The 14,758-nt window shown below is 38.0% G+C and overlaps 1 protein-coding gene and 1 long non-coding RNA gene across 3 annotated transcripts in view; one reads left to right on the forward strand and one right to left on the reverse strand.

Annotated features, from left to right (window-relative positions):
• CACNB2 (calcium voltage-gated channel auxiliary subunit beta 2) overlaps positions 1-14,758 on the forward strand; it is a 268,026-nt gene that overhangs the window by 88,553 nt on the left and 164,715 nt on the right. The window lies entirely within an intron of this gene.
• The window catches only part of LOC141470825 (uncharacterized), a 51,937-nt gene that overhangs the window by 3,237 nt on the left and 33,942 nt on the right, over positions 1-14,758 (reverse strand). The window contains exon 3 of the long non-coding RNA XR_012463505.1: positions 10,247-10,314. This is a non-coding gene — a long non-coding RNA (uncharacterized lncRNA). The remainder of the gene's footprint in view (positions 1-10,246; positions 10,315-14,758) is intronic.

The raw sequence follows: 14,758 nt of genomic DNA on the forward strand, positions 1-14,758 counted from the left end.
TCTCTAAGTGTTTTGTGTACCACCATTTGGAAATGTCTGGCTTAAAACAACTCTGTGATCTCAAAATTGAAACGATCAAGATTTATTTGCAGAACTGCTGAGTACGCAATACAGCGGAAGTCCACAAATGTACTCTAAATACAGAAAAGATTACAGAATGTTAAATTCTTGGGAGGATCAGACCAGAACCCTCTCAGATGAGAGTCCTCATTAACTAATGAATTCATCTGGAGTTGATATTCCAGCCGTCAGAACAGGAGTAGCATCTTTCCTCATAGTCATCTTCTGAAAATATGCTCATTAAAGATAGGAAAACTATCATATGTTGCAGTGATTGTACAAGAAATGCAACCTCAGAAAAGGAGATGATGCTTGATGAACCTGTGCAGAATAAGTCTGTCATTTTAGGTTTATTGTTCAGCATTGTTCATCTGATGAGGACCTTCTGTTTTCTACAAAGAGATCTGTGCCCTCTGGAATTAAAGATTATACCATAGGTCCTACATATAACAGGGGTAATTTCTGGTCTTTCTAGTCTTGTTATCATCTAAATCTTCAACTTCTATTGTCTTTTAATTCGTTATTTTTTGCAGTAGGATTTTTTAGTGCATCCTGTTGGCACTAAATTAAGTAAAGTTCAGTATTTCTAAATCATTCTCTGTGAGGGAATAAATTTAGTTAATTTTACTTGAGCACATGTCTGGCAAGCCATCAGCAGCTGCTGCTCTAAAATTCTGGGAACTGAGTTACTATTAAGAAGAAGGAGAAAACTCAAATGCCAGCTGTTTTCTAGCTTGTATGTATGGGACTAAGTTTATGTTTATTAGCACAGTATATAGGGTTAGATCTGATCTATTCTACGCCCATGACAGTATTGTAGGATAACTTTGTGTTAGGTACTAATGCAACAAACTCTATATTTATATCCTCTAACTTTCAGAATGGAATAAAGTCATTCATTTCTCTGTGATTTTTTTTTTTTTTTGCTTTAATATGTCTAGACATGGTATATTTGAAACTGAACTGTTTCTAACGACTGCTTAACATCTCATTGAGAATCTTTCTTGTACTTTTAAGTGTTTCACTGCAGGAAAGTTGCCACACTGCTGCAGGGATGTCTATTCAGTCTTATACCCTTTTGTTTCACCTGTCCAGCTACTAGGATTTGAACCTCAGCACAGTTATCAGCCGTAGTTCTGTTTGAGCCCAAATCACTTAAAAACTGAGTAGAGCTTTGCAGATAGAGTCCTTCCAAAGGACTCTATTGCCCTAGTGCTGTGGGACCTGGATGAGAGCTTGGTACGTGGTGTGTGCCATGACGGGCACTTACTACACAGCATCCTGTCCATACATACGGACAACATATGTCCATGAATTGTAGTTGGGCTTTCGGAAAAGATGTGTCGGCTTTCTGCTGTGCTGTGGTGACTTAATTCACGTTTGTAAATTGGCATCTAAATGGGCTCACTAACTCAGATTGTTTCATTGGGGATACGTGTATGATACCTTAAAACTGTAGAAACTATGAAAATTCAACTGGGAAGTAGAAATTTATGCCTTTATAAGTGCATGAATGTATATCTTTATAGTGTTTCTGTCTGTGCAAGCATGCAACGTGCTTACCTTTTAGCATTCTGAGAAGCCCAGAAATTCTTACCTTTTAATTTATTTGCAGGTAATTTTGTTAAGTAGAACTGAGATTACTGCAGTGGCAGCCTCATTTATGCTACACAGCCTATTTAAGTTAACATTTCTTTTGGTTTATGTATACTGGTTTGTGCCGTTTCTTTCCCATCCCAGGACAAAAATGGGATTTGTACTCTTCAGGGCTCCCCCTTCCCAGGAGTCGTCTATAGGCAGACTTTTCTCAGCCCAGTTCCTTTATCAATTATGTATCGACTGTAGTGTGGATTCTGCAAAGATTGCAAAAACCACAGGATCAAGTCTGTTTAGGGTGCTTTACGTTGCTCCTGCTGACATCAGCTTACTACTTTCACTCCACTGGAATTGGGGGAATTACAGATAATAACAACATAATAATGCAACAAGTGTTGACTATTCAATATATCTGCTTGATTCTCAATCCATGGAAAACAAATTTAGCTTCTGAAGTTATTTTTCTAACTTGTTGCAGAACAGTATTGAAATCTCCGTTGCACTTATTTCTGTTGTTTTCATCTGGTTTGTTCCTCCCAGAACTAATGTTTTTTGTGGGATTTTTTTTACTTTATTACTTGCGTATATTTTATCATTTTATGGTCAAAGTCAGATAGAGGGAAACTATAAATTGATATCAAAGTATGTGGGAATTCTGTTATGCTGTTTTTGCCTGTGTTGCATATGTATCAGTAAGTATGCATGCATACTATAAATATTGTATATAAGAGATATTTTGTCACTATAAAAAAAAGATTGTCAGTGGCAGTTTCCTACTGCTGACAAAACTATATATGAGATGAAACAATGTATTCGTCTCGCATGAGTAATTTATATTTTATCTGAACTCTGTTCCAGTGATCTTAAGAGAAAGCACAGAGTTCTATAGCACATGGATATTCATAACATATGCACTCCTTTGTCTTTGGTGAGGAGCACATATCAGATTAGAAATGTTTCAGTAGAAATGAACGGGTAACAATACCATAGTCTTCATTGGTACTGAAGTTGAATCCCATGCATTTAAGTATATCCCTCTAACAGGAACAAAAGCATGACCTGAAAAGCTTTTCTTGATTATGTGTCTCTGATGAACGGAAGGCAGCTTCAATCAGTAAGCAGCACTAAAGTCTTCAAGACTGGCTTATAGTTTATTGTTTCCAGACAATTTTAACTCACAGGCTTTGTTCTATGGCATTTTATGCCTTGAAAACTATTGCTTGTACATTGCCATCTGTGGCTTATGCGTTTTTTGGGTTGGTTTTTTTGTTGGTTGGTTGGTTGTTTTTGAAGTGGGAGGCCTTTATCTGGCCATCTTAATTACATTACTACCCCAGAGAATTTTTACACTTTCTGCCTTTTAAGCGTCAGTTTTTAAAATTTGTATTTTCTTTCTCAGGACAAGGAATATTTATCTTTTTCGTATAAGAAGATAAAACATTATCAGTCCGAAGTATTTTTGTGATTAGGACTGAACCAGAGGTATTTCCTCTGACTTGTTTCAGTCAGCACTTGACATATCAGATATTTGAATGAACCTTCTCCTGGTGATGCAACAGCTTGTCCAGACAGGGGAAAATCATCGTAGGGCAACTGCATAAATCCCGAGCTTCTATTTGCCTCTCTGCATCTGTTAAGCTGGTATATCATGAGTGACTGGTTAATGGCTTGCTGGCAAGTGATTTTATGGTCAGCATGAACAACAAAGGGAATAATAGATATCTTTGATATATGATGCATGTAAAGATGAATCCAGGAAGAATGTGCCTCTCTGGTGAAAATCAATGCCAGAGTTTTTCTGAGATTGAGTAATGGTGTTCCATATGCCATATGAGAGAACAGTTATAAGGTTTTGGAGAGTCTCTGTAACCCAGAAGTAGTGCTGCATAGTTTTGCAGGATAGATACGCGTCTGCGTATACCTGTATACGAATCTTCAAATTTTCCTACCTGACCTTGTATTTCAACATTGATCTTTGTAGCTTTCACTGAAAGTTTCAAAATATATCTATTTCATAAATGGTCTCCTTGTTTAAAGGACGATGTGAAAAGCACTAGTGCAATTTCGGGATAAAAATACATGTCCAACTTTGAGCTTCATCGAAGGAAGCAAGTTCAAACCTGCTGTTTTCTAACGTTGTCTTCCCTGGAGTGTGCATTGACCTGTGATTTATACAACCCAAGCCCTGATGTAAGGCTGCCAACATACAGTAGTACAGGGTTTCAAAATTTTGTTCTATAATATCCAAGGTATTCTATATCTCAATATTTTTGAAATGGCTAGAAACATTTTTTTTTTCAAATATAGACAACATTTAATAGTTGCATTTTTTGGTAATTTTTTTTTTTTTTTCAGAAGTGAATTACAGTCTCCTTAAGTCTGGCAGCATTTCTGTCTACTGGATTATATTTGAACATCTATGGTAGAATAGCAATGTTTCTCTTAAATGAAGAGCCTGTTAAACTGTTAAACTGCCCAGTGATTCATATTATCTTAAATAGATGGTTCTACTTTATCAGCTTCTAGAGTTTATCAGCTGCTGATTTCCTAGATACAAATCAAGACCTACAGATTCTTCTAAAGATGCTGATGAGCCAGTAACGGATGGTGCTTCAGCTCCATGAGACTGGGTGGAGTTAGTAAAAATAGAGGGATCTATTAAAAAATTGTGTGCATACAAGCCTTCATTCTAGCATATGCAAAGCAGAGTGTGGCAGGCTTGTTCTAGTTACCTTCGGTGTAAACTATAAATCTGCGGAAGACTAATTATTTTGAAATCAGATGGTTACTTCCACTGGAAAATACATGTATTTTGCTTTTCTCTCTGTCCTGATCAGGGTAAACAGTTTCTAGAGTTTCTTTTAACAAAATAAAAAAAATTATGCTGTCATCTTGGAAAAGACCTTAATATTACTTTCAATACCCGCAAACAAATTATAGGCCATCCACAAATTGAATTTGTGGAATCACAAACTCATTGCATTTATACAAATACATTAAACAATGAGTGTAAAGTGACAGATGATGCTTGGAGCATAATCTGGGTCTGTATCATGAGTAGATAATAATATTAAGTTATTATTTAGGAAGTCCTAGAAAAATGGTGTGTTGTAATGCAAACTGCGTCTGTGTGTCACATTCACGGTCAACTGGACTTAACTGAATTTTGTACGTTTTTTAATGTTTTTGTCATCTCGCCCCCTTGTTCTATTCCATGAGTCTCCTTTTGTATTTTAATTTTTCTTTTCTTCTTTTCAAGAGTCAATGCCACAGTTTTATGATGGCACTATAATTTTATAATTCATCCTACCTTTTCACTTGATAGCTTGTGTTTGTATTTAAATAAATGAATATATGTATTTGAATATGGTTCAGGCAGGTCACTTTCTCATACATTTAATTATGTGCTTTGGAAGAAGCACGTTTGAGTTAGATTGTGAGTTTCATAGATACCAGCAGTAGGATTTGCAGGTCTAACCCACGGAAGGATGGTGCTTCTCAGACTCGCGGTGCTCACACGCCACGCAGTTACACTTGTTCTGGATCCATACGTGAGCAATCAGGCACACAGAATGCTTTAGGTACCTAACGCCACTCTTTGGTATACCACGCTTTCCGGTGAATCCACGAGACCCCGGCAAACTCTTCCATCTGGAAATGGTTTGAAACACTCCCCTGTAAATTCATGCAGCTATTAAAATCAGGGTCCCTTTTCTCTTCTCAAAGGCGGCGCAGTCTGGCTTGTTTTTACTGCACCGTTTCTCTTAAAATGGACTGCCCCAAATGCTCTCATGCGGTGCGATGGAGCATGAGTATTTTGCAAATGGTACTGCCCCGCCTGCTGAGTGAGGAGGCAGAGGTCTCCCTGTATAATCTGATTTCAATCAACTCACTCTAATCACTAGTGATAGTTGCAAAATTTAGCCTGGATCTGCTCGGGTAATCTAGATTGACAGGAGGTAAAAGTAAAGGGACAGAAGGGCAGAGGAACAAAGAGAAACGAGCAGGGAGAGTGATTCTCTGCTTTAGCTTCCCCCGCTGGGACGCGTATCTCTGCAGGTGGGTGCTCCCAGCGTCGCAGCAAGGTGCTGGGACAACAGGTGCCCTCCAAGGGGCTGGACCGGCAGCCGCCACATCACTGGCACAACAGGTACCCGCGCGACCTGTTAGCATGCATTATTTATTGACATCGAGATCCTAATTCTCTTTGTTACTTGGAAGATCCTGGGGTCGTGAAATATTCAGGCATAGCAGCAGTTAAACAGTGCAGCCAGCAACCGGGCATCTCTTCAGCATCCTCTGAAGGCGAGTGGCTTCAAGCGTTTGGGCTTCATTCTCCTGCAAGCTCGGAGCTTGGGTGGAAGCTCAGTGTGTAACTGGGCACGGCGTTTTGCCAGTGGAAGGGGGAAGTGTCTGTGAGAGCGGATCTTTTGGGCTTGTTTGGTTTTAACTTTTCCAAGAGAAGAGACAGCTTTGGATTTCATGGATATACAGAAATACAGCCAGCTGCTGCTGAAGACAGGTATTTCGCAAAGATTTGTCCCTCTTTGACTGGATTGTACATCGGGAAGAAAAATGACTTTTTATATTGTTACCTGACCACATGCTTGGTGTGCCTGTGTCAGCCAGGCTAAGAGACTGTACTCCCTGGGGTAACAGAGGCACCTGGACTACCCATCCGTCTGACTTTCCATGCTGGTGGGACTGTTGTTGGTCATCTCAGCCTTGCATGTTGCCATGCTAAAAACACCCAAGGCTAAAAATGTGTCCTGGGTAAGTACAAAAAGATGAACAAAGTTCCTATGAATATAATTTTTTCAAATATATATTAATATGCTTCTCTCTCTATATATATATATGCAGAAGTATAAACTTAAATAGACTGAGATTTAAGGTAGATTAAAAAAACTTAAGTGATTAAATATCATAATTATTTAAATTATTCCTAAGAATTAAGAAAAAAATACATTAATTGGAACACTGGTATTTTGAAGGAACTATATTTGCAAATTTTAAAATTATAGGGTTCAACTTCGTTTTGATATATATTTTTCATCGATGCTACTGAAGGGTTTGTGCTACGTACTTTTAAATCAGTTGCAAAATTGGTGTGGCTTTCATGGTACAACGTCAAGGTCTTAAGAGTCAGGTTTAAAGATTTGTAGGTGGTTTATGATTTTAATTATATTTTAATTTTTATTTTTGTATATTTCAATGATTTCTGACTGTAGGTATTCTTATGTGTGGTATGATCGATATCTTTAAATGTTATTAAAAAAATACCAGGAATTTTTTTCAGTATCTTATAATAAGTTGTAATACACAGTCCCTTCGGTTGACTTTCTTCATTTTTACTGAGAAAATATATTGTTATTTTGTCCTTATACGTTAATTCTGTGTCAGAAACGGGGATTCCCTGTTGGGGAATAAAGTAAGCCATGAAATACAATTCCAGAGTAAGTAACAGTACCCTTTCCTAACCCCCATCATGTATGATTATACAGCGCTGCCAGCACACAGCCTGCTCTACTGAACGAGCAGAATATCATCAAACCCTGGTTCCATGCAGAAACCTGGACGTGTTGGCAGCTGCTCAGTAGATGGCTTTAGGGCTTCTTCAGTGACCTCGCTGAGTCCCAGATCTTGCCCCAGCTGTGCTGCCCATAACTGCATCACCTTGTCTACGGTGCTGGGGTTGTTCAGGAGGAAAGGACAGCACTGCCAGACAGGAGGGTACAGATACCTTCCTTGTGACTGCTCAGTGGTTAATAGCTCTGAAAATGTGTTAAGGTTCGGATTACTGAGAAATTCACATGTTGGTGAAGCAGGCTGTGCTTGCATGTAAGCGTAGTTGATAGATGTTTGTATCCCCCAACTTGCACTGCAGGGTAAACTGCTCACATAGTGTGTCCTCCTGGAGGTAGAATCTCCTATGTTTGCAGCTATGATTGTCTCCAGGTTTAGGTATTTAAACTACCTATTTCTGGTGATTATGTTGGAGAACGTCGAGGTACTTACCCATAGTTTTACACTGTGGAATAATCACCAAGAATAAAATAAATGAGACCTCTCTCCCCCTCCATACTTTCACTACCAGTTTGCATACAAAAGGAAATGGATATGTGCTGTCATGAAAACAGTGAATTTTGTAATCATTTCAATTGAATGATTGATACAGGGTTTATGTATGATGGCATATTGTAAACATTAATGACCTTTAATTGTTTCACCAAAGCCATAGTTATGCATCCAAAATGTACAAACTATAAACTGATTTGAGAAATCTAGTGCAAAAATGGCAATTTACATGATTGCAGCTGTGTGCTATATAAAGAAATAGATGCAGCATCCAAACCACTGAAGCTTTTGGGATTACTTCTACTTTATGTAACATTTTTCCCCTTCAAAAATAAATAAATAAACCTGCAAAAGATATTTGCCAGTATTTCTGACTTAACTTTGAATTAAGTGTATTCTATTAGTAATTTCTGGTGGTTACTGAATATCTGTTCAAGATGGAGAGAGCAGAAGGAAGTAATTCAGTTCTATAAAAAGATTAAGACAATTTTATGAAACTCTTGCTTTTTCTCACCTCTTGGGTTTTCTTGGGGAGTGGGTGTCTTTAGTCGCTTCATCCATCTTTGGCAATATAGTATAAAAGTTATTTACTACTAAGTGAAAGAAGTTACCATTTCCTTATTAAGTATAAAGATAATTTTGTGATCAGTATTTTAAATGAAAAAACATTTAAATTAGAATAGTTATGGCACTGAGGATGTTTAAAACAAGTAATGAGAATGTTTCAGTGCATAATAGTGATATTTATTTTTTTTTTTAGTACTTTAATGTTTTGAAAACCTGAGATACCCTGCAGTGAAATGTAAGGGCACAGAATCAGATACCTGCTAAAAGTATCACTTGGTTTAAATCCCCAAAAGTGGAGATTGTCTTCAACTCCCTGAAAATCTGGAGTTTGACTCTGGAAGTTTTCCGTGTCTGGTGATTTGATCTTGACCTTTGTCCTTATTCACTGAAAATACGAGGGTCCAAGGCTGAATCACAAGGATGAATGCAGTAAGATATTTTGGGTGTAATCCAGCAAAGCACTTCAGCATCTCCTGAAATTTCATCTATTTCTCACCTGCTTAAAACTTAAGCTTGTGGTCAACTACTTTGCTGAATCAGGGTGTTTGCTAAACTTATGTTATTCTGTAATTAAAAGCTGGCATTTGATCCTCGTGTCTTTAGCATACAAGTTGTTAAGGACGGAAACCGCGCTATGCTGGTTTATTTGTGTACAAAAGACTGCTACCTGCGTAATTCCTATTTCCCCTTTGGGGCTTCCAAGTGTCTACCTGGGTGCCTGCCTCTGTAAAAAAAAAAAACAAAACAAAACCTGCTACAGTGTTTAAAAGTTAGGCAGTTTCTGGGGCCTTTGCCAGCATTTGCACCAATGTGTCTGACGGAGCCCTGACTGCTGCAAGGACCCTCATCTCAGAAATGACAAGGCTGAGAAATGAATTTCTCAAAATTCATGAGAATGAATTTTGTAGAACTGAGGAATTAACAACTTCTTAGTGGGTTGTTTCTTCTGCAGAAGCTCTTCAGATACTATTTCGGATAGATCTGCATGACTTTGATATAGGCACCAGGGTTTCCAGAAATGTCAATTACAGCCTTGGTTTCACGTGGTCTTGAGGAAAGCTTTGGTCACTGCTGCACATGGTGTGTGGCTTTTTAAATCCAGTAAATGGCTTTGGAGGAGCCATGGTGACTTTAGTTTTAAATTATGTAGAGAATACCTTCACTTCTCTCTCTAAAGGATGTTGGTGCTGCCACATGTGAATGTTTTTGAAAGTTATTGTGAAGAACTGAGGATGACCTAGACACGATGACTGTAAAATCTGTTTTTCATCTAATGCTTTGGGTTTTTTAATATTTGATTTGCAAAATGCATCCATTTAATTATCCCTGATGGAATCGTTTTGTTAAATTGACTCCTATTGACATGTATTTTATTTTTCTTGTTTAGTTGTTTGTTACTTATGTACATGCCAGCAATCCTGTCCTTGAGCTGGGTGGCAACTGTAGGTAGGACCTACATCAGAGAAAAAGCCATTAGATTACAATAAATGCAGTTATGGGACATGGTGGATTTTTAAACTATGTTTTTTACCTAAGCAGCAGATGGTGGTGAGAATTGAGCTTAAAGGAACTTTTAAATTTGAAGTACCGTTGGGTCTGCAAAACATTGTTCTATGCCTGTTAACGAAAGATTTCTACCCTATATTTTCTCTAAACTATCTGGCCAGTCTGTTATGCTGGTATATTACAGGAGTAAACACTTTTAAGTATTCAGTGAAAGACATTTAATTTTGTACCGAATGTCATTTTCAAGGTTAGCATGATCTTACAGAGTTCCAGATACAGCCTTTTTTTTTTTTTTTTTTTTTCCCCCCAATCTAAACATCCTCTGGCCTTTGGAGCCATGCAAGCCCTGCTGCAGGGCTGCAAACCTTGACTCCATGCCAAGGCAGCCTACTGAGCAGAAAGGTCAATGAGCCATAGATACCCAAAAATAAATCCTTACTCTTTAGCTGAAAGCTGTGGAGCCTCCTCCCATACTCTGCTGTCAGGAGTTGCAGCTCGTGGTATCCACTGCAAAAAAGAGAACAAAGTCTGTGTGCCACTTTGGTAGAGTAACTCTTCTTCCCTGAAAGACCGGTTTGTATGGCTAGGAAATTTGCTGCACTGCAAATTTTACTTTTCTGTAAGTAGGATGCTTAAGAGTGCATACACAGTATGTTTCTGCTTTTATTAATATTTAAATTGAATTGTCATTGTTGGTATTTAAGAGATAAATCTCCTCGATTGCAAAGTATCCGTTATCTCTGTCCCCTTACTTATTAACGCTCTTTGTCACACACCCAGTATCACTTAAATTCAAAGGAGTGGAATTTACAGAGGAGAAAGACTGACTTTTATGTAATTAACTAAATTACAATTCCTGATGAATTCCCTGAGCTAATAAAAGGGACTGGTGTTTCTGTCTCACTTTATTACTTAAGAAGTTAGATGGTGGTACACATAGTGTTACAATGGTGCAGAAAGTGAGGGATGAAAGGAGAAATATAGGATGTAAATAGTGAAATACACTTTGTTCCAGCTCAGAAAAAAAATGTAAGGATTAAGTGGTCAAAGAAAAAGGAAGGGGGAAGATAAAATTATAAGGGAGAAAAGGGAGATAAAGACAAACTAGAGCTTTGAATCTTAAGAGATGTGATAGTATTAGAAAGGAAAGATTAAACAAATGCAGAAATCCCAAGAGGAGGGTGTGGCTGCATTGAGTTCTATTTTTGTGTCTGATTTGGGGTCAACTTGAAAATAGGATATTAAACAAGTAGTTTGAAGAGTAGACAGTGGAAAAAGCTTGAAAATAATTGGAAAATTTTCTGAGCATGGGTCTACCCTGAAACATGGAGGATAATGATAATACAAATGAACTTTTGCTGTGTTCCTAAGAGAGAGGACAAAAGGTTCCCTCAGATGAGTTCTTTTTGTTTGAGGTTCTCAAGCTATATGGAGGAGGAAGGTTTAGAGAGAAGCTTTCACTATTTATAGGCATGGAGTTACTCTGGTTTGGATTAGAATCTTGTGAAGAGACTGCAAAAGTGGATGAAGTCAGGAAATACTGAAGATAGATATGTAATCTATCTGTGGAACAATAATAAAGCTATTGCTCATTTCATAGGGCTGTTTTAAGATATTACTGAAAGAGGGTGGGCAAGGATCTGATGGAAGGTCCAAGTAGAGAAACAAATGAGTACTCAACTCTGGCTTGTATGGAGGACTTCATCCTTTGATAAATCATGGCTCTTGACATTTAAAGATTGACATAGCTGAAAGAGCTGTAGATATTTTTGATATTGTGGAGCTGTAGACTGTAGCTGTTAACACCATTGTTGGGAGAAAAAAACAAGAAAAAGAAAAAAATCTTGTTTGTTACATTGCTTATGAAGTGGTGTTTCTTTTTGGTAAATCTCTAGGGTGCTGTTTTGGTTCTGTCTCGGCCTGACTTAATGTGTGCTAATGTGATCCTTGTTCCGTCAAATAATCATGGATTGAAATGATATTGTCATTTGCTTTCTTTCTGGTTGTTATCAGGTCCCTAGTTTCTAGTAGAGACAGATCTTGGGTGATAGAGCAAGCTTCCTTGGCGAAGTTCTGATAAGGACTTTGGCTCTGTCCGCTGGCAGCCTATTTTTTTTCTATTAATAGAGGCAGGCCTGGGTTGTCTCCATCCTTCAGAGGGAAACCTGTGGGAAAGCTACTGTGACTGCTGGATTGTCTCCCTTTGCATGCACAGGAGTCAACTGGTGTGCTACAGAAAGTTCAGGGGATTCAAAGAACTAGGACATGACAGGACGAGGGGTAATGGTTTTAAACTGGAAGAAGGTGGATTTAGATTAGACATTGGGAAAAAAATCTTTACTGTGAGGGTGGTGTGACACTGGAAAACAGGTTGCCCAGAGAAGCTGTGGATGCCCCATCCCTGGAGGTGTCCCGGCCAGGTTGGACAGGGCTTTGATCAACCTGGTCTAGTGCGAGGTCTCCCTGCCCATGGCAGGGGGGATGGAACTTGATGATCTTTAGGATCCCTTGGAACCTGAACCATTCTATGAAACAAAAGGCAAAAAGCTTAATTACATATTATCCCCTCCTCTGTTTTTTCTTGTTCTTATTTATCAATGTAATTCCCACTGATTTTAATTGGAGCTACATGCATAATCCGATTAGCAGAAAGGTTGTCTGGGCGTGCAGAGCTTCAAGTAGTCTGCTGTGAGCTAGAGGACTTGCTTCCCCTGAATTTTCTGAAAGTTTTGCCTTGAATCAGGGGAACCATGATTCACCCATGTCCCCACAGTGGCTGGGCTGTACTAGCCGACAGAGCCACCCTGATGCCAGTTTCTGGATGCAGTAGTAGCCCATGTGTGCAAGCCTGTGATTGCGCTCAGTCTGCTGGCACTGGGAGTCTGGGCTGGATGCGGGTGATACATCACTACTGATAACACTGCTTGATGCGGGCAGATTGCTTGATTTTTAAAATTAAGCAATCATATTTGAAAAATAAATTACTGATATATTCCAAATTGGAATCAATCATTAATTTTAGCGCTTCATCTCTATGTGCAGTGTATGAGTTCATGACTACCAGGCAGCAATATTAAAAAGGCTGGAGGACAATTTATGTTAAAGGTAGAAAGTTGTTGACTGTCTTCATAGGGTAATGAGAAGTGAACTGTCCTAGAGTACCTTTTCTTAGTACTGTGTAATAGCATATGTAAGCATTTATCACAGATGTCTAATTGCTACTTCCAGTCTCTATAGACAGATACATGTCACACAGATATAAAGGGGAAGGTAAGAGGAATGTGTTTTTCCCTTTTTAAGATGTAAAAGTTAGGGGGTTTCCACTAAAATAACCAGTTAATAAAAAGGCAGAAGTTACCAGTTGACCCAGTCACAATTGTTTTGAGCTGCCTTCAACTGTCTTGATGAAGAGAATTTTTTAGAGACCTTCAGTTTATTCTGGGATAGAGGAGATGGTAAGAAAAAATAAAAACCTGTCTTTGAAGGTAATGTTGTCTGAGATGAAAGAGAAGGTGAAATTACAGAAGCATCTGTGGATAAAAGGAAATTATGCCTGCTTTTCTCAGCAGTATTTGTACTGGCCTTTGACATTAAAATCTGGATATAGGAATGCCAGCTGTATAGTCCAGTGGGTTAGTTATTTCTGTTGTCATTTCCCTTTTTCTTTTCTAAGTTTTTTGCCACAAGCAAAACTGGAGAAGCTTGCAATATAAATTTGCAATGTAGTTTTCCTGTATTTGAATTGCAAAGATTAAAGCTGACTGAGGTTGCAGTTTATGACAAATTGCCAGATAGGTCTTGCATTTCTTGAGGCATAAATCGGCCCAGAATGTATAAAGTGTAAATGGTTTATTTTTCTAGTGATGCATGACAAATTAAAAAATGTAACGGCGTAAGCATTTATGAGTTCTTCACTCAAATCATCAGTGCATTAATGGGAGAATTATTCCTAAAAATATGGTAGCCAAGGGAAATAAAAGGGGAGAGAAGGGAACAGCTAGTGGATATTTAGGGCTGAGAACATACTGCAACACTAAGAAGACTCTATAAAAAATAAGAAAGATGGGGAAGTTTTAATCCTTTCATGTCTGATTGATGTTATAGATGGTATAGAAATGTTATGTTGTGTTGAGCACCCTAGCGCTGTATGTTAAGGCTGTAAAATTTTCTGTTTGAAGTCATCTTGCTGGCTTTTAAAAGTACCAGTGCTTGTCACAGTTTCTGAATTTCAACTGGAATTCTGCTTGTGTACAGATTTTGTTATGCCCTGCAGTAATTTTGTACCATCAAGTTATACTGTCCTTCAAGTAACGTGTGAAGCTGAACAAAAATTATGCATACAATAAGAAAAGCTCATGAGAAATATTCAAGAACTGTGTCTGTATTTGAGTCATAAAGTTTTGGAGACAGTTGAGCAGAATTTCATGGAAATTTAGTAATTATATGCTCAAGCTTTTCTGTATCTGTTTATTTGTTGCTATTTGTACTCATTCATAAGAGTATATTCATATCTAACCATTCACTATTTTATACCAAATTCATAAGGGCTCGTGATTCCACTGAAAGACTTCCTCAGTGCCATTTTCATTAGGTAGCCTGTTCTTGAAGGAAACTAAGAACAGGATTTCCCATGTGGATGTTGTTTTTGAGTATTTAGAGCCAATTTCAATGTAAAACTGTGCAGAAAACTAAACCTAGTAAAACATGTGTTTCTATCATTTATTGTGGTAGAAAGAACTATTGATAAAAATTACCACAATAAAACCAAACCAAACCAAACAAAAAAATCTCTAAAAACCCAAACAACAACAACAACAACAACAACAAATACCATAGTTTTTTTTCTGAATGATCACCAGGAATATACTTACTTAGTTACCAGCAAGTGTTTATTTGTTGCCTCTTGAGGTGTCAATAAGACATCTTCTATAGAATGAAAACCAGCATCATC

This window comes from Numenius arquata, chromosome 12 (assembly GCF_964106895.1).
Source record: "Numenius arquata chromosome 12, bNumArq3.hap1.1, whole genome shotgun sequence".
Taxonomy (NCBI): Eukaryota; Metazoa; Chordata; class Aves; order Charadriiformes; family Scolopacidae; genus Numenius; species Numenius arquata.